Raw genomic sequence first — 23,655 nt, 5'->3', positions numbered from 1 at the left:
CGTTCGTCATAGTATTGTCACAGTGAAAAGGTGTTTTGAGTCGAGTCGGTCTACTAGGTACATGGTAATTTATTAATGAGACCAATTCAGGGGAGTCAAACCAGTTATTGTTTATTTTAAATAAGAAAATAAGATCATTGAGTATTCTTCTATCTTTTAACGATAAGAGTCTCATTTTTTGTAATAAAGATTCATAGTTTATGTCAACCGCAGGAATACCTAATTTGAAATTAATTGATCTGAGAAATTTGCGTTGGATTCTTTCAATGGAGTTTGCATGGCTTTTGTAGAAAGGGTTCCATATGGGGGAATTGTATTCTAAATGACTCCTAACCAGAGTTGTATATAGTATTTTAAATGTTTGGATATTTTTAAAATCCTTACAAATTCTTACAATGAAGCCCAGAATTTTCATTGCTTTACCCGTTATTATATCAATGTGATTGGTAAATAGTAGTTTAGAGTCGAAGGTTATTCCAAGGTCCCTTATTACAGGTACTGACAATAAACTGTGATTGTTAAAAGAGTAACTATATTTGATAGGGTTTTTAATTCTAAAGAAACTCATGATTTGACATTTTTTTATATTAAGTGTAAGTTTGTTAATGGTACACCATTCTACGAATTTTATAAAATTGGATTGGAGGGACAAGCAGTCGTATATATTTTTTATGATTTTATATATTTTCATGTCATCGGCAAATAATAATATGTTAACATCAGTGAATATGGAAGTGACATCGTTTATGAATAGTATAAACAATATTGGACCAAGGTGCGAACCCTGAGGCACACCACTAGTGGCTTCAAATTCGTAAGATAAGTGTTCTTTAATACAGACAGTTAGTACACGTTTTGATAAATAATTCTTAATCCAACATAATAAATTACCACTTATTCCTAATTTAGACAATTTATTTATAAGAATTTTAATGCAAACCTTATCAAAGGCTTTACTAAAATCCGTGTAAATTGAATCAACTTGTTCTCTATTAGCAAGAGCACCAGAGATAAAATGTTCATACAGTGTAAGGTTAGTTAAGGTAGATCGTCCAGAGATAAAACCATGTTGAAATGATGAGATATTAAATTTTATGCAAGAACATATTTTTTGGAGAATTAACTTTTCAAAAATTTTTGGTATTGACGATTGTATGCATATTGGTCTGTAATTTTCAACTAAAGACTTGTCTCCGCTTTTGAATATAGGAGTGAGAAAGCTAATTCCTGCGCTGTTCAGGAAATATATTATGAAATTATTCCAAAATATTGATACAATTTGTTTGAAGTAATATTTCGTTATCATGGTTTGATGATGGTTTTTTTTTTTCAAAAAAAAATATGAGTAAGAATAAGTTTTTTGCAAGATATTTTGGCAGACAGCTCATGAATTTACGTGTTTTTCAAATGTGAAAATAAATACCGCAATTCTGTTAAAATATTTTTCTTAAGTGATGCTTATGTCAGCATTTTCACAAAAATACAAGTCGTTGGTATAAATGCAGTTTTACAATAATTTTTTACAATTTTATTTTTAAGTCTTACATGAGCTATGAACTGTTAAGCGCAAGAGCTGTGACTTTGATTTCCAAATAAAATAAGTTATTTATTTTTCATAACGTAAGATCTCGCCGTTCGTGTGTTTTTCGAAGAACACTCGAATTCTTTGTCTGAACGTAGGCTTTGGTAACATTGTCTTAAAGCTTTTTGCTGATTAAAACTAAATTAATGAGTGCATCGGCTGGACAAAAGATCTCGTTTAAGCATCCAGCCAACTTCAAGGTCTTACAAAGCAATCCTTTACCGCAATCCTTCATAATGTATCCAACAATGTTCTTTGTCAATTTACACACCCTTAAAATCCATTCCCTTCTTTGAGAGTAAGTTACATACTTAAAAATAGTATTCAAACAATATTAATATAACTAGCGCAAACCCGCGAAAAAATTACGAGTTATAATTTTAGGACTTTTGAAAGAATTAATAAAATATTTGTCGCAGGATTTATAAAAATTATCCCGCAAACCATAAAATATGTACTTGAAAACAAAAATAATTGAAATAATATGAGCATTAGAATTAATAATCTATTTTAAACCTCCCAAATCAATACGAAATGAATGAAAACACAACAGTTTTACTGGTCCACGTACACGAGGACGGGTTGTTTCGGAGAATCTGAACAATTCATCAAATTTCAACGTTCATTTTCAAGTTCTGTGAAAGATTGTTTCAAGTTCTGTTTTTATTTCAGTTTTGTCAAGCAACTAGCCTACAATGATATAAAAACAGAACTTGAATAAGTCTTTCACAGAACCCGAAAATGAACGTTGAAATTTGATGAATTGTTCAAATTCTCCGAAACAACCCGTCCTAAATCATCTGCCAAAACAAATAAAAATGGCTAGTAAAATGTCATTAAATAATGAATCTTTTTTTACATTTGTACCATACAGGAAGCCCTGAGAAAACATAATCCCCAAGGGTCTATGACATCTTTGGGGACGCTGTGTGGAGGGTCTTTTAGGGAAAGGAAGGAGAAAAGTTCTTGGAAGGAAAAAAGGTGCAAAGGGTGGGTAGGAATCTGGGGGTCAATGTGTCTAGGAGTGACGGACATATAAATCAACCCTCCCCACTGCGGTGCAAAGAAATGGGTCGAGAAAGCGTCCGGCTGGAGAGGTCAATAGGTCTCCCTCAACCAGTCTCTCCCGATCTGAACTGACACACAGTAGGTGGGCAAACGCATACGCTGCCAAGACAAATCTCACCCCAAAAATACGGGTACCACTGCTAAGTCACGAAACGTATCGAACCACTTGGAGTGGCATATGGCAGGGTTGTTGTTTATCCAATAAATGGTTCCCGGGGCAGCGACACCCAAACCCACCTCCGAAATTAAAATATTTAGATTTGTTGCACTGTTCATACAATCGTTGAATTTTTTAAAATTTTATTTTGTTAAAAAAGTTAATTTCTTTTCCAATTTAATAATATTTTTTTTATATATTTCCCATGTACAGGCAGTGCCTTTGTGAGTTCCTTTAACTCACCTGTTATATGTTTTTTTTTTAAATGTGCATATTATCTGTAAAAAATATTGGGAAAAAATAGGAGCTGTATTTATTATTTTAAGATACTCGAGTCGGGCCTTGTCCATGAGTCAGAATAATAGAAGAGTATGTATGAGACGATGTATGAATGTGAATGAGGCAAGAAGTGTGTGTCAAGACCGAGTTGTTTGACGGTCATCTCTGCTTACCCCTGGGAAATGGCGTGATGGTTAGTTAGTTAAGTTACAATTGAAAATGTCTACATCTCGTAAGGCATTTTGAGTTTTATAGGTAATAGGACCATTAAAGAGTTTTGCAAGTATTTGTTTTTACAGTGTGGTATTCTAAATAAATAGTTTGATCTGGTGTTGTGTTCAACGAAGAGAAATTTTTTCTAATAGATATTATGAATCAACAAGAGAGTTCACGATTTTATAAGAATAAGGCATGAGAAATTTTTCTGCGTTCATATAAATCGGTAGGGCAAATTTGAAGTTTTATAAATGTTTAATAAAATAATAAAGATTGTTCCACAGCACGAATTTTAAGACTGTACCTTTGCAGTAAGGATCTTCTCAAAAATTAAACCAACTTTGGTTGTTGAGCGAGCGTTCGCTTGAAATTGGGCAATTTGTGGTAAAATTTTATTGCCGAAAACCACAAACTTGTTAGCTTGAATATTATGCTTTAACAGAATTCCTAAAATGTGTAATAATGAGAGATAATTTCTAGCAATTTAGCTGATTGGAAATTCGTATTCAACATGCAACCGTTAATTTTAATTGGCCACTGAGTAGTATGGATAAATCGCACATTTCATATGTTATATATTTGTTGACTAATGAATAAAATTACGCAAATGATATTTCTCTGAAGACAATATCAAATTTTAAAGTAATTATCTCCACAAAATATGGATTTAGTATTTTTTTTTCAAAATGTTTTATTATTTTTAACGCTTTATAAATACAATGAATGCTTGAAAGAAATACGTGTTGACAAGTAACTTCTTTTGTGACTCCTTTCAAAACATTACAAATTTTCTATTAATTTTTTATTGAGTATTATGCCGTGTTGCGCTACCTCCTTCTTTTCCAACGTTTCGGACAGCATTGCAGTATCCATAATCAGGGCACATGTGTAATCTGACACTGCAATGCTGTCTGAAATGTGGGCTCAAGAAGGAGGTAGCGCAACACGGCATAATACCCCAAAAACATATAACTATTATACTTTTGGACGTGAAATTCTCAAATTATTATAAATTTTCAATTTGGGAGGTGGGTATGCGTACCGCTGTCATGGAAACTATTTATTAGATAGCCAAAACCTCTGTCATAGGTCGCTAAGCCAAACTTGACTTAGCGAGGGTGCCCGGGTTCGACGAGTGAGGTTTGTCTATCATATATGAAATAAAACAATAATAAATTTTTAATCAATCACTTTAATTTTGAACTCCGACGATGCTTGTGCTTATTGAAACCGGTGGGTCATAATAATGACCTCAAATGTGCATTTTAGATGCTTTTGAAAATGATCAAGCTTGTGTTCATTTGAATTTCTCAAGGATAGTTAATTCCGTACCGATAAACTTAACTACGCTGATATGAAATATGGACTCAGCATAATAAATCGACTGTTTCCAACTTTATAACTCAGCATACCATCGACTTAAAGGAGAAAATATTTGATTATTCCAGAAAGAAAATGGCTTGGGTTTTAAACGTACCATATTATGACTAAAAATTAATTAACATAATCTTTACATTTCATTTTTTTTAGTAAAAAGATCATACTTAATAGTAGATTCATGAAGTACTATTTTTCCTTTCCTATTTGACATAATGTTGAAACTGGCTAGATTATTATATCAAATCGCCTTTATTTCATTTAGAAAAACAGGAAAAAGGAAATAAATTGTGAGAAAGAACAGACTTAAAGCTTTTTACATGGTCAAATTTATTAGAAATTTCGTAGAAATTTTGGCAGATCAAATAAAAATAGACACTTTACAAATTTACCCAGAACGTGTTTATAAAATTAAGTATTGGCTATGTATTTTTAGATATTTACCTTACCGTGCGTTTTATGATCTAAGAATACGTTATAGTGATTGTTTATAATTTTAAAATATTATGTAAACATCATTGTAAAAGCATTTTTTGTGGAATAGGTGATTAATTTATTAAAATAAATAAAAATAGAGAAAATGAAAAAGGTTCACCGGCTTAAAGGAAAATTGAATGAAAATGATGCACAAATATCACATTTATTGGTTCATCACAAATTTACAAGTTTGTCGTACGACAATACTGGATTATATGCATCCACTATAAACCTACAAATTGATTAATTTTATTTATGATGATATGCTTATTGTCTTTCTACACAATTATTTTTATGCACTTGAAGGGTGGTTCTGTGGAACTACAAGGAAAGCATAATTTGCAACGAAAACGTTTAGAAATTGTAAACAATATATGGACAATCACAGAATTAATTTTTCTCAAACTATTCAAAAATATTGTAATATTTAACCACATTGTGCCGATCAACTTTTTTTAATCTTTCAGATTTTTAAATTCTTCGTATTTTCATTTAAAGTAATTCAAACGCTACTATTTAAGTTAATTACAAATTACAATTTTTTATTGTATCGAATCCTAACTCCATTAAATTTATAGAAATTGTCTGTTTGAGTAAATTAATCACTTTAAACATGTCCATTTGAGAGTTTTATAGCATCTAGGAATTTGTTGTAACAACAATGAAATTTAATTTGCACAGAATAAACCCGATTAAAATACATTTGTAACGAAGTTTGTGGATAGTTATTTGGAGTACAAAGTAGGTACTAGGTGTTAAAATCAGCAAGGAGAAAGGTCAAAGGAGGAAGGCAGGGGGAGATTCTGGAAATAGCTCACTCTCCTGTAAACCGAGAAATTGCAAATAAAGTGCGAAAAACATCGAAGTTGTCAACACCACGCCTTTTTAATGGAATAGTAGTTTTACTACCAGTACAATTTGATTTTTTGCCCTATTTTTCTTGGTGAAATTGATTTAGCACCCTTATTCAGGAGTTGACCTAGAAAAAACGAAATCAAAACTCGTGCAAATTTCTTGAAGTTTGATAGGTTTTGTCGCTTATTTTAATAAATAATGTCTCTTGCAGAAGGATACTGGCAAAAACTATTTTATTTTAGAAAATAATACAGGTTATTGAGTGAAGCGTACCGATACATATCATTTGTGTTACTAACCGCGACTTCACACATACTTATGAAAGGAATGCTACAAAATGTTAAATCGGAAAATTAGAACTCATTTCACTTAGCTTGTATAACATGGAATCGCAACCAGAAAGACTTTGGAAATCACTGTAAATACTAGAAAACTGCGCCCAAACTCACACAATCATATTTTGATGGTCAGTAATTTGTATTATTCATTTGTAGGTTGGTCTTATTAGGAACCGTAACAGTTTCATTTCATCACTATTAATATTATATATAAATAATGACAAGTCTTTAAAAAAACAATAGCCCGAATCTACAATTTATGTAGCTGGTGTATAAGAAAAAAAATTATTTTAAAGGCTTTTATATTTCCGTAGAAACCAATCACTTTGTGGTTTGGAATATTATTAAATGAATCCAACCCTTTGTTTCTCAAAACTGTTTTATTTAAATTTATTCACCAATCGGTTCCGCTCGAATAAAGCTTTATTATAGTAAAAAAATTAAAGGTTTTAAAAATTTTAATCATTTAAATTTTTAACATAATTATGAAGCTTTAGCCAAGCGAAACCGGTTGGTAAATAAATTAGTGGTTAAAAAAATTGTTTGTCCATATGATAAATACTTGTACGAAAAAAGGAAAAAAACAATGTCAAAAAAATTCAAAGTGTCCTTTACATGTTCTTTTTCAGACAAAATGCTCTAATTATTTTAGAATATGGTTTCAATAAATTGGGATAGTCAATTTTTGAGGTTAAGAAAAGAATTCCAAGTAAATGAAATTTGATAAGTACGTGATTTCTGGAGTAAATTAAATGGCGGTGAGAAAATTTCAAACTAATTGTATTCTGTGGGTGCTAACTTTTAACTCCTCAGGTCTCAGGGATATTCCGTCAAAAGGTTGAAGGTTCCGCTGTGCGATAAAATCCAAAAAAATAAACAACTTCTTAACGTAAATTGCAAACTTCTTTAGAAAGCTAATGAAATAAGCTTTTTTCAAAATTGATTCTTACAAATTAACATACATTTTTAAACATTTAAATTTTGAATGGACACATGAAAAAAAATTAAATCACCCTCTTATTGTAACTAAAATTACTGACAAATCGAAAATCGAAAATTTTAGCGTGGTTAGCTTAAAGCGATGCACTACGTCGTGTAATATTTTAAATTGAGCCGCTATCAATAACAACCCTTACGTAGATGGCGATAAGGTTTAAATTCCCGCTTAACACCATCCGCCTGTTTTGATTTATGTAAGAAAAAAACATGGCCAAAAAGTGCCTTTTATTTTATTTTATGGATGTGCAGGAATAAATATTTAATTTTTTATAAATAACTTAATTTTCCAAAGTATACAATAAAATCATAACCGAAAATGGGTTCGTAAGTAGGAGATTTTTAACTTTAAAGCAGTTTTCATAGGCCTTCATAAAAAATTTCTAGGCGACCAAATTTTCGAACCAAAAACACATGATTTTGCATTACTACGTATGGCCTCGCCTTAATACAATTAATTACATATATTTTATAAGGTTGTCCAAATAATTTTCCAGAACATTCCTCCAAACGACTAGCCGAAAATAAATTATAATCGCGTTTAAAAGGTATTACCCAGCTACATATTATATTATGCTCTTGGCAGAAAACATTAATTATTCGCACCTTATTTGTGTGTAGGCAATGTAACATCACGTTCTATGGCGATATTTAATTAAATCTGTATTTGCTGAACACAAAATTATTTCAAAACTTCCACATAAAAGAAGAACGGTTGGTACTGAGGAAACTAATTACAAATTTTTGAAGTTTTACTAAGATATCTTTGGTTATTAGTTTTGATAATTTCTTCGAAAAACAAAAGCAGAGATTAGATTTGAAAACAATTTTAAATCGTCGAAATAATTCATTAAACTCTAATGAATTAATGCCAAGCCAGATCAGAATTCTAAAAATTAAATGATGATTTATCCGTCCCTGATCATTTGAAGGCTTTTGTGATGAATTTGAAGATCTCAGTATTATTTTTTATATATTAGGTAGCTAGGAATTAATTTGGTCGATTATTTTTTTCCCACTTGAATAATAATATTTGTATATTTGTATTGCGCTGTTTTCGTGAAAAATCTACTCAAAAGAGCTGTACAAATATATCATTTATTTCTACAATTATGTATTTTATTACTAACTATAGACTAGACAAACTATTTTGAACTTAAGGCTAACAGATTGCATCCACCGGTTCATCGATCACTTACACAAAACTATATGTACAATGCGGTTCCATGATAACTCAACACAGTGACAATTTAACACACTTTAAAAAGTGTTATAAAGTCATTAGAAACGATGAAAAATTTTTCTTAACCTAACCTAACCCAACCTACTTAACCCAGTTAATAAAGTTTTTGTTTCATCACTTTCCATGACTTTATATAACTATTTAAAGAAGTGATGATTTATCCGGTCACCGTACTATGCATGGCCGAGGAACGTGATGCTGCGTTAAAATGTACGTATATTATTATTTATTTTTATTCTATATAGCCAGATAATATGCAAGACCTTACAGGATGACCTCAGATTAACAATTTTTATTGTTAATTAGAAAAAAAATAGATTAAGTTCGCATAATTGGAACACATATAATCGGATATGCCATTATTAATTTTGGTATTTGTTTTCATAATATATCCATATTTATATTATTTAATGAGCGTGTTTAGGAAAGGAAAAGCGAAGTTTATGTTTGAATTAATGATTAACTTTACGAATCGTAGTACACAAAAGTAACAATTTTTATTTTTTTTTGGTTTTGTGTAAGTTGATGTTATCAGCTTGTGCGTAGAAGATTTTACCCTATGATAAGTTGTCGAAAAGTTTCAATAAGTGTCAGGTGATCTGTTGATGAGATGGCTGTTGAGTATGGCGGATAAGGCAATAAGAATTCATATCCAACTCATCCATAATACGAAGAGATAATCATGCAAATAAAATAATTATTATAATCGTTGGCATACACTCAATAACTCCCCTGAATTTTTCAGAAATTAATAGGAAATCGAAATTGGATCACATGACGTATGAGTTTTCCCTTGATAGCACAAAAATAGAGCCAATTTAGTATGTTCAAAATATTGCATATCTACATCAGATGACTGTAAAGAATTTATTTACTGCTAAAACTTTACTTTTATTCACAATTGAAACCTTTGTAATAAATAATACGCGTAAGATTTTTATTTATTTATTTAAATATATTTTAAGTCTACGTTAAATTTTATAAGCAAAGGTAACACCATAAGCGAATGAAGGTTTCAGGCATGACCTTTGTAAAGGGCAGCTTCCATTTTAGGATTTCAAGAGTGCATTTGAAAATAGTAGCTATACTGTGAAAAGTCATTGAAAAAAAAGGTAATACTAATAAATCTAAACCCAACGTGAAAAAAAATACCAAAGTAAAATTAAAAAGTAAACCGTTGCAACTGGGATTCGAACTAAGGATCTCTTTCTCACTAAGACAACGCCTCAACCAACTCGGCCATAGGGACCTATTTTTGTCGATCTAATTTTTTAAATTCAGAAACAACATTATTATTTTCAAGTTCTTAATCTTTCTTCAATCTTTTTTACATATTTTTGGCTGTAATATATATATTTTTAAATTCGTTTAATTAAAAACATTCTAAAATAATTTAAGACGTGGTTGAAAGCACGGTAGGCAGGACTTTCTGCTAGCAGTCGGTAAACACACTTTTGAATGAATTAAGAGCAATAAGACAACAGTTAAAGTTTTCCGAAAATATATTATTGCTAATCTTCCAAAAATTATATATACTTGGCCTATAAAATACAATCAAACTCGCGTTAATTACAAATGTTTGAAACGTTTTATGTACATAATTATTAGCATTCCCGTATTTTTAAAACTAGTTCCCTGGAAACAATAATATAATATTTTAAAGAATTTCTTACCCGCAAAAAATCTTCAATTATCCAACTGATTCTGCTCTGTATCCTTTTGTATCAGTTTATGAAGCACTTTTCATATGGAACTTTAACACTAGGGATAAAACGATGACTCTTTTTGGAAATTTGTTGACATTGATGAGACAGGTTAAATCTAAAGATAAAGGTTCTTTCAGGGGAGTATTAAGATAAGCAAGTATTAAGACAAGATCAAAGGTACGAAAATCAACTTGTTGCTTCTCGGCGGGCGATAAAAGGGAAGAAAACCGTTATTGTATTTCAGGAAAGACTTGAAATAAGTTATTTATGAAAGGTGAAATAAATCAATCTTAGTATAAAATGAATTTATTGCTGGTGGTTGGAATTTAACACTCAACAAAGGTAATGTATACAATATAAAATGGGTATTCCCTTATTATTAGTCAGAAATGATTTCTGTACTAATTTTTGCTGAATATTTTTTTTGAGAATAGTTAAGAAAAGATAATAACTCTTATTGAAAGGGTGAGTTGAATTAATGATTGAAAGGTCATGCGTAGTTCAAATGAACAAAACAACGAGTGCGCATTAGATGTGCGCAGTAACTCTTTGTTGCATCTTATTTACAGAACAGAGTCGTAATTGCACATAAACAAAAGTTTCAATTCGACGTGAAACTTATTTATAAACACTCGTAAGCAAAAAGAAGCGTTTTAATAAGCGTTAATGAAAAACTGTGATTTTTTAACGGACCGTTTCGCGCCCTTCGCGGAGGAAAAACCGATGATATTTTCCAGGTTTTCAGAAGTTTTTGCGTTTCCGTGAGATTCGAGCGCAGGGATGTTCGCGATTCAGATGTTGGACCGCTACTGGAGGCTGGATCCCTTCCCTTTCTCATCGCCCCCCTCCCTCCCCGTCCTCTCCCGCCCTGCCCCAAATTCCCCTATCTCCCGTCGGAAAAGCTTTCGAAGCTCGGTTCTAGCTGTAGTCTGAGCCCAGTCCACAATATTTAAATTGCTACCCGCCGCCCTCGGAGGTGTAACTTTACTACTATTGGTATTTCTTAAGTGTAATTAAAACTCATGCTGGTATTATTTTCTGTATTATTCAGTACCCTTATATAATTTGCACGCTTGAAACGTATAATTGAATCGAAAACATATACAAGTTATATTACAGCTGCTTTTTATCTTTCTAATCGGTGTTAGTTTAGAAGGGGCTGAAAATAATAATTGTTTAAACAAATTAAATTCACGAGCTCGCTTAAAATTTTGTCGTAATATTTTTACAAAATTTTATAGTCATACACTTAAAAATCAGTATTCATATTGACATACAAAAATTGACTAATATATGAAAATTTTTCGCCAAAACAACTTATAGTTTTTATATTTAATAACATAAATGTGTAGCATAAATTTATTTTTATTTTAATGAAAATGACAACATAACATGAAAGCAGACATAGTAATCAGCATTATTAAACATACTAATTTCGACTGCGGGTGACATGGGTATAAAGTTTGAATTAAAAAATGGAAGTTCTTAACATATCCGAGAAAGCGATAAAGAACGTACAGTTGTTAATTCTATATTAATTTATAAAAAAAATATTCTTACACGAATTAATAAAATGAAGAATTTTACTGAGACAATGTTTCACTGAAGTAGGTCCATTTGACATACTTAAAAACCTCATACACGTAAGAATAGCCATTCTTCGAATGGCTATTATTTTAAAATTTTTTTCGGTTTGTGTGAAAATAACGTGTCTTGAATTTTTGTAATGTCATCAGATAAAATTCATAATTTTTCAGGATTTTCGATAAGTGAATTTCTTCTATTGAATTAAAAATGAATTATTTTTAACAATATAATCAATTGAACTGTGGGAAGGCTTAGTATTGTCAGAGAGGTTGGAATATAACCTCGCGATTTACAGAACTGCCTAATACGTAAATCTGTGTTCAGTTTATGCTGTGGAGATGTTGAATAAAACTCTGTTATTTACTGACGATTGATTTATAGCAAAAAAAAATTTAACAAAGGATTTGCACGGAACTCGCGGTGTAACGACGGGGGAGTCAACCGCGGGGTTAGGACGCTAGATGTAGAATGAATTATGCTCACGATTATCCGTAACTGGTCTAGCAGTGATAGCATTAGAATAACATATTGTCAAATTAAAGCAGTCCTTCTACAAAAAATTGACGTTTTATGCCGTGTTTAACGTGTTCCCATTGTTCCCAATAAGTGCCGTATTTTCACTCCCCCTTCCACCTTCAAAGGTACAACTGTTGATTCTCTTGCACCTTACACGATTTATTTATTTAACACGTTGATTGCCACGGCGATTTTTAGAATTCCGGTCTAAAAAGCCAATTTCATTTAATCATATTATAATATTAAAAACTCTAACTTTAAAAAAAAATATATAAAAAAAAATCTGTTCTGTAAGCCAGCATTGATTTTTTGTTCTCTCTCCAGAAGCCATTTATCCATATTAGCACTGATATACTACGACTTTTATTGTATTTTAGCGAATATGGCAAGTAAACACACTACGAGTTATCTCGTAGTTGCGTCCTAGCAAAGAACGCAATCTACGAGTTATATTGTAGTTGACAGTCAACGTGTTACTTTCTACCCCTCTCTATTACTTCTGAAGATAGCACGAAAAGGTACGAAACTAGTTTACTCGAATTTAAAATAAAGTTCTGAATTACATCATACGTACAATGTATGTATCTGAAATATTCACTCTATTGACGGGTAGTTTCAGAGAATTTGAACAATTCATAAAATTTCACAGTTAATTTTGAAGGACTGTGAAAGTTCTATTCAAGATATATTATTATTTCAGTTCTATGAAGCAACTGATCCATGTTGATATAATAACATAACTTCAATAGGACTTTCACACAACTCGATAATTAACTTGTATGAATTGTTCAAATTTTCCGAAACAACCCGTCCTGATATCATACCGTAAGCCGTAACAAAGCTTGTTTTGAAAATGGTTAATTAATTAATTATTCAATTTGGAAGGTGTGTATAGGTACTGCCACCCGGGAATCATTTTTGGATAACCAACCCTTGGTCACCCCAAGTGGTTAGCTGCGTTTGGCGATTTAGCAGGGGTGCCCGGGTTCATCGGGTGAAGTGTGTTAAGGAAGCACCTGGCCATTAGATGCGCGGCGTGCCAGATTGAGAGAGGCTGGTTTGGGGAGACCCTTTGATCTCTCCAACTTTTCTCTCGTTACATTGCCTTCCGCCGCAGTGAGAGTGATATATTCATATGTCCGCCAATCCTGAACACACTGATCCCTAGGTTCCTACCCAACCCTCTACTTCCTTTCCTTAAAAAATACACTCCACACAGCATCAATTAAAACGAACACATTAAAAAACTTTAAACTAAATGAGTGAAATAAACATAAATATTTTTTGAAATGAACCAATAACGAAATTCTGACAGATATTTAGTTAATAATATTTTATTGATTTGACTCCGACTGCTTTAAATTCAAATTTGTCGACCCTGTTATGTAAAACATTTAATTGTAGATCAAATATCAATCAATAGTTGTTATTTATTAACATGTAGATTATGTGTTATTTTAGATTATAGGTGACAGTAATAATAATCTGAATATCATATAAGTAGTAGCAATAATATGTATATTTATAATTAGTAAATATATTGTGAATATATATTTATATTGTAATTAAATTTTTACACCCTGTTGACAAACTGCTTAATTGTAGTTAAACGGGATATTAATTTAAATCACAACAAAAAAAGATACAACTGTGTTATTTTTGCATGAATAAAATGCATTCCTAGAAATTTTGGCCATGGACAAAATGATTACTGTTCCTTATATTTAAATGCATAGATAATAATAATTGATTGCTAATTCGAAGAATTGAATAACTGATATGTACCCTTCTTGAAGACCATACATACAGTCTTAAATTTAATGCTAGACAAAAAAAGGTTTATATATACGTAAAAAAGGTTTTAAATGGCAACACCAAGATGACATATAGAAAAATTCATGTTTAGTTTCAGTTTAAAAAAAAAACAATAATCCAAGTGCACATTTTTCCTTAAGTCAAACGGTACTGTGTTATGCAATTAGTAGAAATTAGTGGTGCTTTCCGAAAATAGACAATTTAATGTTTTTTTTTTATATTGAACACTTTGCAAAAGAAGATAGTTGCACGAAGAGGCGATTTATTTATGGAATGTATGCATCATTTTTTATATGATCCAATATTGACGGCCGGCATAGTCCAGTGGTAACGCATTTGACTGCCATTCCGAAGGTCGCGGGTTCGAACCCGGCGTGCGCAAATAAATTTTATTTGATTAATTTGTGTTATTTCACAATTAATTAATTAAAATAATATATAGTATATTTGCGGCACGTTCCAGAGTGGAAGATACTACCAGTATCGCCCTGGTGTAAGACCACCATTCAGAATTGAAACGTTGCTCCAAATGGCTTTAGCCGTGTTTAGTAACTAGATCTGAATAGCCAGGTACTTCCCCACCTTCCTCTTTCCCTTCCCCACTTACCTTCAGCCTCACAACATCCCCCAATTGGGGATGCCATAGTCTCACTGGCTCCAGACGGGAGCAGTTGGGACTCTTGTGAGGTATTCACTATAAAAAAAATAATTATATATTAAATTTTTATGATACAATATTACATTTTCATGATTCAATATTACATTTTCATGATACAATATTACATTTTCAAGATACAATATTAAGTTTTCATGATACAATAGTACATTTTCATGATACAATATAACATTTTCACTATACAATATTACAGTTTCATGATACAATATTACATTTTCATGATACAATATTACATTTTCATGATACAATATAACATTTTCATGATAAAATAAAATTTTGAATTTTCAAACATGATGTGATAGTGTGGGCCTCAGTGGGTACTGCCCGTGCTGAGGTCCCCATTTTACAATTTAATCGCATTCAATAAAAATATACCATGAAATAATAAAGTCAGGTTCCTCTTTTCAGACCTTCAGCCTCACAATATACCCCAATTGGGGATGCCATAGTCTCACTGGCTCCAGACCATTGGAAGCAGTTGGGACTCTTGTGCGGTTCCTTATTATATTTTTTAATCAAACAAATTAATGACCACAACTTTATTTTTTATCCAGAGCATACAGTTACACAATAGTTGACCTATTGGAATTCGCAGGATCGACTGTAGACATATTTTTAATTCCCACTCTTCAATTATTTGTAATTTAAGCTCGATTGAATTGTAAACTACTCTTGTGATTGACCGACTGTGTCGATGACATTGATGATTAAACACGCAAACAACTTATGTTGATGATATCGATTGCCAAGCTTTATTTCTCGAAAGCAATAAAATATTTATGTTGATTCGGATATTCAAACAATTCATTGAAATGGGTTGGATTTGAATTCGAACTATCAGCACGTTCAGAGCAATAATATTTATTGTTTCACACGTGAAATGAGTATTGGCGAGAAATTCTCCGACACGCGATCTATTCATAGGAACAATAACATGGCTTGTCAAGAAATCATAATTATTAATGGGTGTTGTGCTTTACAATTTCATGTATGTTGTATTAGTTAAGTCTCAGTTGAATACATATTTATTAATTTAATTGTTTCGATTGCAAGAGGGATAATTCAAAGCGATTACAATATTATCACTTATTGCGAGACATGAAAACGGTTCGATTAATATTAAGAGAAGATGTCGAGTCACATTTATTGATGGTATTTGAGGATCACGGTTCTGTAATATTCCGAGAAAATGTCGATTCACACCTATTGATGGTATTTGAAGCTCACGGTTCTGTAATATTAAGAGAAGATGTCGCGTCACATTTATTGATGGTATTTGAGGCTCAAGGCTTTGTAATATTCAGAGAAAATGTCGATTCACACCTATTGATGGTATTTGAAGTTCACGGTTCTGTAATATTAAGAGAAGATGTCGCGTCACATTTATTGATGGTATTTGAGGGTCACGGTTCTGTAATATTAAAAAAAAATGTCGAGTCACACTTATTGATGGTATTTGAGGCTCAAGGTTCTGTATTATTAGGAGAAGATGTCGAGTCACACTTATTGATGGTATTTGAGTCTCACGGTTCTGTAATATTAAGAGAAGATCTCGAGTCCCACTTATTGCTGGTATTTGAGGCTTACGGTTCTGTAATATTCAGAGAAAACGTCAAGTCACACTTATTCACCGTTATGTAATATTCAGAGACTATGTCGAGTCATACCTATTGATGATATTTGAAACTCACCGTCCTGTAATATTAGGAGAAGATGTCGAGTCACACTTATCGATTGTATTTTAGGCTCACGGTTCTGCAATATTAAGAGAAGATGTCGAGTCACACTTATTGATGGTATTTTAGTCTCACGGTTCTGTAATAATAAGTTGTATTATGTAACATCTTCTGTAGTTGTCTTTATAAGAAAATAGTTAAAAAATCTCACAAATTCACGTTTTCATCCTGTTGATTTTTCGTAATATTTTTTTTATTTCCAGTCCTCGATTGGACACAAATCATAACTCTCACAATAGTCACTTATTTAAACCGATGGTCATTTACTGAGAAGAAGGGGGGTCCAGCTACTGGTGCCGTAACCGGTGCCCGTAGCCCGTCAGAATAAAATTTCATTTTTCTTCATTTTGGTTCTAACAATTCCTTCGCTTGGATAGGAAGGTATTTAAAAAAAAAATATTAAACGTGCTTTGAAAATAATCCGTACACAAGTATAAAAAAACAACTTAATTCGTTATCAGTAAACACAGAGTGCCTAAAACAGTAAATAAAAAATTTCCTTACGTTGCAAATATTTCTGTATTACAAAGATTTTTTTTGGTTACTTCATCTGAGAATATTACATCTTAATAATATCTACCTACATATACTACGACTTATCCATCCAGCTACGTGATGCGTTTTCGTAATAAAAAACACTCATTTAAGTGTAGAAATAACCGTATCGCTACACGCCAAAGACCATGAATTAAGGAAATAAAGATCGAAAGACCATGAATTTCTCGGTACGTAGTACGTACATGGTACGAAAACGTATAAAATTTTTAACTCGCACGAATACCTGTTACTACCCAAAAAAAACCCACCTCAAACCAGCCAATCCAGTTGAAAGCGAGTTGAAAGGCGGATGCTTCGTTAATTTTAAGTGAATCCGTTGAAATTTTGCCGTTTTATATAAAAGTAATGTGATTAGAAGTGCGAACACCAATTCTATTTAGTCTTTTTTTTAAATAAGTACTTTAAACAAGCGTTACTTGCTCAGAAAGATTTTTAAAAACTTGTTTTTCCAGGTATATACCGCACAAGAAATATTAGAAATCGATTTCGGGAGTCATTGAGAGTCATTGCAGCAGCTGGTCCAGTTTTATATTTTTGTAATACCTGCATCATCTGTAAAGCGCCCTTGAGGTGATATTTAACAAAAGCGGCGCTATAAAAATTGTCCAATAAATAAATAAATAAATAATGGCCTCCGCCAACACGTTGGCGACCGCAGCCTACCACCACCAAACGCCACTCCTGAGTGAGCGCTGGGCCCAAGCTCACTCAAGATCACGTGCTGCATATCTGTACTCTGTTGTTAATTTATTTTTCTTTATATATTTTTCATTTTTCACATACCAATTGTACAAAAATATGTATACATACATGGGACCTGTGGGATTGCACTAATCTCCCCACATCCTGGAAAAACAATTATTATTATTATTATTGAGACTAACATTTCCTATTATTAATGAGGTTCAGATTATAATTGGTAAGTAATCATGTAAATAATGATTATTGATAATTTCGATATGTCCTCTGCGTCCAAAATCGTAACTTCTCCAAGGTTAACCTTTCTTATAAAACCGTGTTTATCTGAAGTGATCTGCCAGGTAAGTATGTTTTTGTATCTTTTAAAACATAATTAGATTATATTAAGCAGTGGAAGTTGGCCAGGTTTGCCAGGAGTATTTCAGTATTTTTTTCGTGCAGATTGTAGACAGTGAAAAAGTCATTATTTGTCTCCGGAGGAGAGTGACAGCTGAAGGAATAAAGGCTCTCAGATTTAATTTAAATCTCTGTGAAATCTCTCAAATACTAGAAGCGTCCAAGAAACAAAAAAGTTTCAATCAGGTTTTCTTTATTAAGAGTGGAATTTCTTATAAGATACGTAAATAAAATGGTGGTTAATAATATTAAGATACCATTTTTATTGGAATAACTTTTGATGGTTCCTATCAACGTAATATATCATCGGAAAATAAGATAATTCTAATTAATCTTAACGAAACATGAAATAGTACATGACAGCAAAAAGGTAACAATAGTATACAGTAAGACAGAGATCCTGGGTTCGATTCCCAGTTAAGACTGTTCCTTTTTATTTTTAAAATTTGTTTGTTACGTTCCGGTTCCGGTTCGATGGTGGCCGTCTTTTCCTGATGTGATCAAAAAAGTAATTTCTCTGAATATAAGTAGCTATTCTGGGGAAAACACTTATGGCAGATAATATTGACCGGTCGGTAATTGAGTTGCCATCGCGTTTGGGTCCCATCCAGGCGTAATGTGTTCAATTCCTCGGCTGGCTAAGTCCTCCATCACAACACGAACAACATTTTCCGCTACTGTGGTGGTAGTAGGAGATTTAAAAATATTGTCAAGTTATTCGTAACCTGGGAATGTTTGTCTTTCTTTGAAAAAAAAACAACATAAGTATATATTTATATTTTTATAAAAATAAATATAAAAAAAATATAATAAATAAATAAATCTGTTAAGACGATACAATTTACATAAAAATCACTTTATACGGTACACGGCGATAATTTAGCGATGATGATTGTTGAGTAGTAATTGTTTGTTCAATGTGTATTTAAGTATCTACTTAAAAATCTTAGGTTTAAATTTATTAAGTTAGAGTAATTAATTAGAAAAATAAATTTTTAAACTTGAGGTTTACTTTTTTGTTGTTTGTTTTTAGGGTGTTAAGCCGTGTTGCGCTAACTCCTTCTTTAGCCGACGTTTCGGACAGCGTTGCAGTGTCCATCATCAGGGCAGATCCGGTAAACTGTCCTGACTGCAACGCTGTCGGAACGTCGGCTAAAGAAGGAGTTAGCGCAACACGGCATAACACCCCAAAAACAAACAACAAAAATGCTTTTGGCCGTGAGAATCGAAAAACTTACTTGAGGTTTACTGTTTACAGAACTTCTAGATTATTTATTAATGTATTACAATAAGTTATTCCAAAATAGTCTGGCAGCGCAACCAAAAAAACATAGACAAACGACTAAACTTTGCGGTACGAGGTTAGCATTCGCCAGATCGCAAGCGTTCATCAGAAACTATTTATTTTATAAGTATAGTCAATTACATATCTGAAGCAATGGATGTTTTTACAGTCTACGGATACCGTTAGAATTGTGTGGGTGATTTAAAGTTTATTTTTTGGATTAATGATTATCGTAGGTAATACAAATACGTATTAATAATTATTGATTTCAAAAACGATCTAAAACTGCACATTTCAAAATGGTTCCAACTGGCTACCACGTTATTATCTCATCGCAATCGACAATGTCTGGTAAGACGGCTGTCACCATTGTCGACGGCGCGTGACGTCAAAGCCAATTAAAAACGAATATGTAATTTTGGCGGCAAATCAAATACGGCACATCTATAGTCGTTATAGATAATATATTCGTCAACATAAAAATAAAATAAAAATTAATAATAATCTTTTTCATGAATAAAAAAAACCCAGTGAAAATACCCTATTCGTATCATGATACACTCACAATGAGGTTGAACGAAATATTTTTTTCTTTAGTATACGTAATGCATAATATGACTTCAGTAGTGCGGAATCCTTAGTGCGTAATTGTCAAATTAATATTTATGCTTATGTAAGTGATATTCATAATTATCGTTTTAATTTTCTCAGAGCTTAATGTGTGATATATTATTGCCATTTAGCTAGATATCTCAACCACTACACTGAAAACATTTTAAAGAGTAGATTTTGAAGTGGGCGTGTATTACCCATTTTTGTGTGTCTATAAGTCTCGGTGTAGTCGATATGAATATTAACATTAAAATGAAATATTTAGATCATGCCGTAACTAATATACAGGGTGAGTCCGTATCCTCGCTGTGTGCGCCATTTCTCGATTAAATTTAAGCTGGCTAAATCGGCCGCTTAAGCATTAGTAAGCCGCACAAGAGTTTTTAGACACCAAGGCGCTAGCAATTACAAATGTCATAAGTACTTCGATCTCATCGAAATATCACATTTTATCAAGCAATTTAAGTAGTAATCCAGCGTTGGGCCCCAGTGTAAGGGCGCTAGTGCAATAATACAGTAAGTCCCCGTGTTCGTGGAATACATGTGGAGTGGTAGTACAATAATACAGTGTGATATACGTAGGATCCAGAACATAAGTCGATCGACAAGACGGCATCAGGGGTTACATCCCTAAGCATTACCCCGGCCTAGCTCTTACAACGGCATGATGTTGATTCTCGCTCAAGGCGTGGTGTCAGCCTCCAGCTTCTGCTCCCATCATTCAAAACGAGACAGGGGTTCAGTAAAGACAAAAGAGATAGGTTTCAACGTTATATAATACAAAGGCTCATCACAAAGAACACATCCAATTCAAATGAGACATGGCAAACATTACGGGTGCAAAACATAATCCTATCTAAGTGTGATCCCTCTCTTTTTGAACTTAAGCTACGAAATCGGCACTGAGTCTATAAAAGTAAATGAAAAGAGGGTAGAAAGGTCAAGCTTAGATAGTTATTCCATCGGTGTACTGTCCACGCGTAGCGAGCGCGTTGGAACATGAGTGAACAGGTTGATTTCGCCTAGAAGTCCGCCCAGAAGTTAATACTATAATCCTCGTTGAAAGCTAATGATTTTAGGGTGTTTATCCAGACTAACGTCTGGATATTCCGGATTTGGTTTTCCGGAACGCGAGTCGCACCATACAAATACTATTCAAAATAATTAACACAATGCTGATTGAAGTGGGGCACTTAATAAAAAAATTAACTCGCAAATTGGCATTTTGCATTATAAAAATTGCAAAAAAATTGGTATTTTTGAAGCTCAGGATCTCTCGATGACAGTAGAGAGCACAGATGTACCACACAAAGAGACAGTAATTTGGTTTTACATAGAATAATTAAGAAAATTCCTATTAAGTTCAATGAAAACACGTGTAGTATTACTAATATCTAGAATTCCGACCATTCGATAGAGTCGTTGCAGCTAGGCATGCGAAAGCTATATGGAGCGGACAATGTTTCGGAAGATTCCGTCGCTTTCCGGACAAACGGACGGACAGCTCTTATGACAGCGACGCAACGGTTGGCCGAACTTTTAACCATCATAGACTATTAATTCGTCCATCTCTTGGACAAGTATGGAGACCAGAGGGAGCAGCGTCAGGCATTTGCCAACTTCAATAAATGCATCAAGCCAGGAGGTCTCCTCATCATAGACCACAGGAACTTCGATTCCATTACTGAAAGTGGCTCCTCTCCAAATATTAGCCTTTATTACACAAATAATTTGAAAATTAAAACATCTCTACTAATAGTAGACGGAGTGAAGCCAAAAGTGACTTTAGATTGCCGTATCTTTGAAGGTGAAGCCAATGAAAATAGCGACGAATCCGCCAAGAAAACCGCTGGTACATTTACAATGTCTTACTACCCCTACGAAGTCAACAACTTCAAAAGGATGCTTTATGAGGCTTTTGGAGAAGAAGCAGACATCAAGACATATGCAGATTTCAAAGAACTAAAGGATGTAGCAAACCCCACAATCTATATACATGTTGTACAAAAACCTATTCAAATAGACAGTTTTAATGAGATGAGATGAAATACGGGTCTTTTCAAGTACCAGGTTCACTCCTTTCCCAAAAAAGACTCCACACAAAATCCCCAAAGATGACAGGCCCTGAGAAAAAAGGGCATCCTGTATGGGGATAATTAACCCCTAAGTAACTTTGTGGGTCCATGGGGCCGACATCAAAACTCCCCCCTCTACCTTTCTCATCCTATCCACCACTGAGCCCCGCGCCTCTCAGAACCTTCCTACATTTTGACGGGTCACTCATGAGGATAGACAGTTCCCTCACATAAGTACAAAGTCTATTTAAGAGAGTCATATGGAACCCACGAGTCACTTATGTCATTTTTGATATAATTTATTTTCCAGTTTAATTGCCAAGATAAAAATAAAATTTCTAGTCAAAAATCCGCACCAAGTACTTTAAATAACATAAATATCTCTCTCAAAGATAGTGGAAATAGGAGTAACTGTAAAACAAAGTGATCGTGCTAGATGGGTTGCATTCAGTGCAAAAATACATGTAATACTATTGTCATTATTTTTAAATTAAAAGTTATTGTTGTTTTGTGTTTTAAATTATAAAATATAGGCGATTAAAGAATTGAAAATTTTACTAGGACCATTATCATTATGTATTAGATGAATGTCATATTTATACTCGCAGCGTATACAGCACAAACACGTAAACAGGGTGCTATTCTCCAGGAGGAACGGTACATGGATTCGCTGATTTGATGCACCACAGAGTAGCCAGAAGGACACTCGTCCAGGCTGCAGTCCAGTGTTCAGTGACACAAAGCGTCATACATCAATGAAGGAGAGTTTCCCTCAAGCCACATCGATATAAGAAATACTTAATGTACACGTATACGCAATTTCTATATTGTATCCTTTTTCACTTTATGGCAGTTAAAGCAATACGCTTCTTTGTTCAACAAATGAATTATGAATTTAACAAATAAGTAATAAAATAATAATTTAGTTCACAAAGTCCGTGGATTGAGCATTTGCAAGTTAATCAGCAATAGCTTTATCGAAGTTTCTCCACATTTGCTTAGAGATGAAGTGAACGATAAATATTCACACTATCAAAGGGAAAACGATCTGTCTACGAACGATGTCTAGATCATGATCACGCGCACAGTTTGTCACGTGTCTTTGTTGAGCGAGCGTGGCGAAGTCCTGTTATCACTCCAGCTCTTTGAATTTAGTCTGTCTGTTAATTTTGTTGTGTGTTCCGGATCCGGCCAATCTGGACAAAATGGTAGCCGTGTTGGATATTATTTTCTTATTCCGCCAGAGTTTACATGGGCGATATGAGCAGTGAAACCGGAATAATCAACATTGCAGTAGCACTCCACTGCTTTGCATTCCTCGAAAAATTCAAGAATTTTTATTCTGTTTAATGCATTAAATTTCATAAACTACGGGAAAGCAATTATGCTTAACTAGTTAAGTACTT

The 23,655-nt window shown here is 33.0% G+C and overlaps 1 protein-coding gene across 2 annotated transcripts in view; it reads right to left on the bottom strand.

Moving 5' to 3' along the window:
* LOC149423202 (uncharacterized) overlaps positions 1 to 10,374 on the bottom strand; it is a 306,624-nt gene extending 296,250 nt beyond the window's left edge. For both annotated transcript variants that reach the window (XM_089632914.1, XM_089632913.1), the window contains exon 1: positions 10,262 to 10,374. The gene's annotated coding sequence lies outside the window, so the exon portion shown is untranslated. The remainder of the gene's footprint in view (positions 1 to 10,261) is intronic.
* Positions 10,375 to 23,655: the final 13,281 nt, after the last annotated feature.

Source organism: Hesperophylax consimilis, chromosome 6, assembly GCF_061612785.1.
Source record: "Hesperophylax consimilis isolate HC1 chromosome 6, BYU_Hcon_1.0, whole genome shotgun sequence".
In the NCBI taxonomy this organism is placed as follows: domain Eukaryota; kingdom Metazoa; phylum Arthropoda; class Insecta; order Trichoptera; family Limnephilidae; genus Hesperophylax; species Hesperophylax consimilis.
Note: the sequence above shows the minus strand (reverse complement) of the source record. Positions and strands in the feature narration are given on the sequence as shown.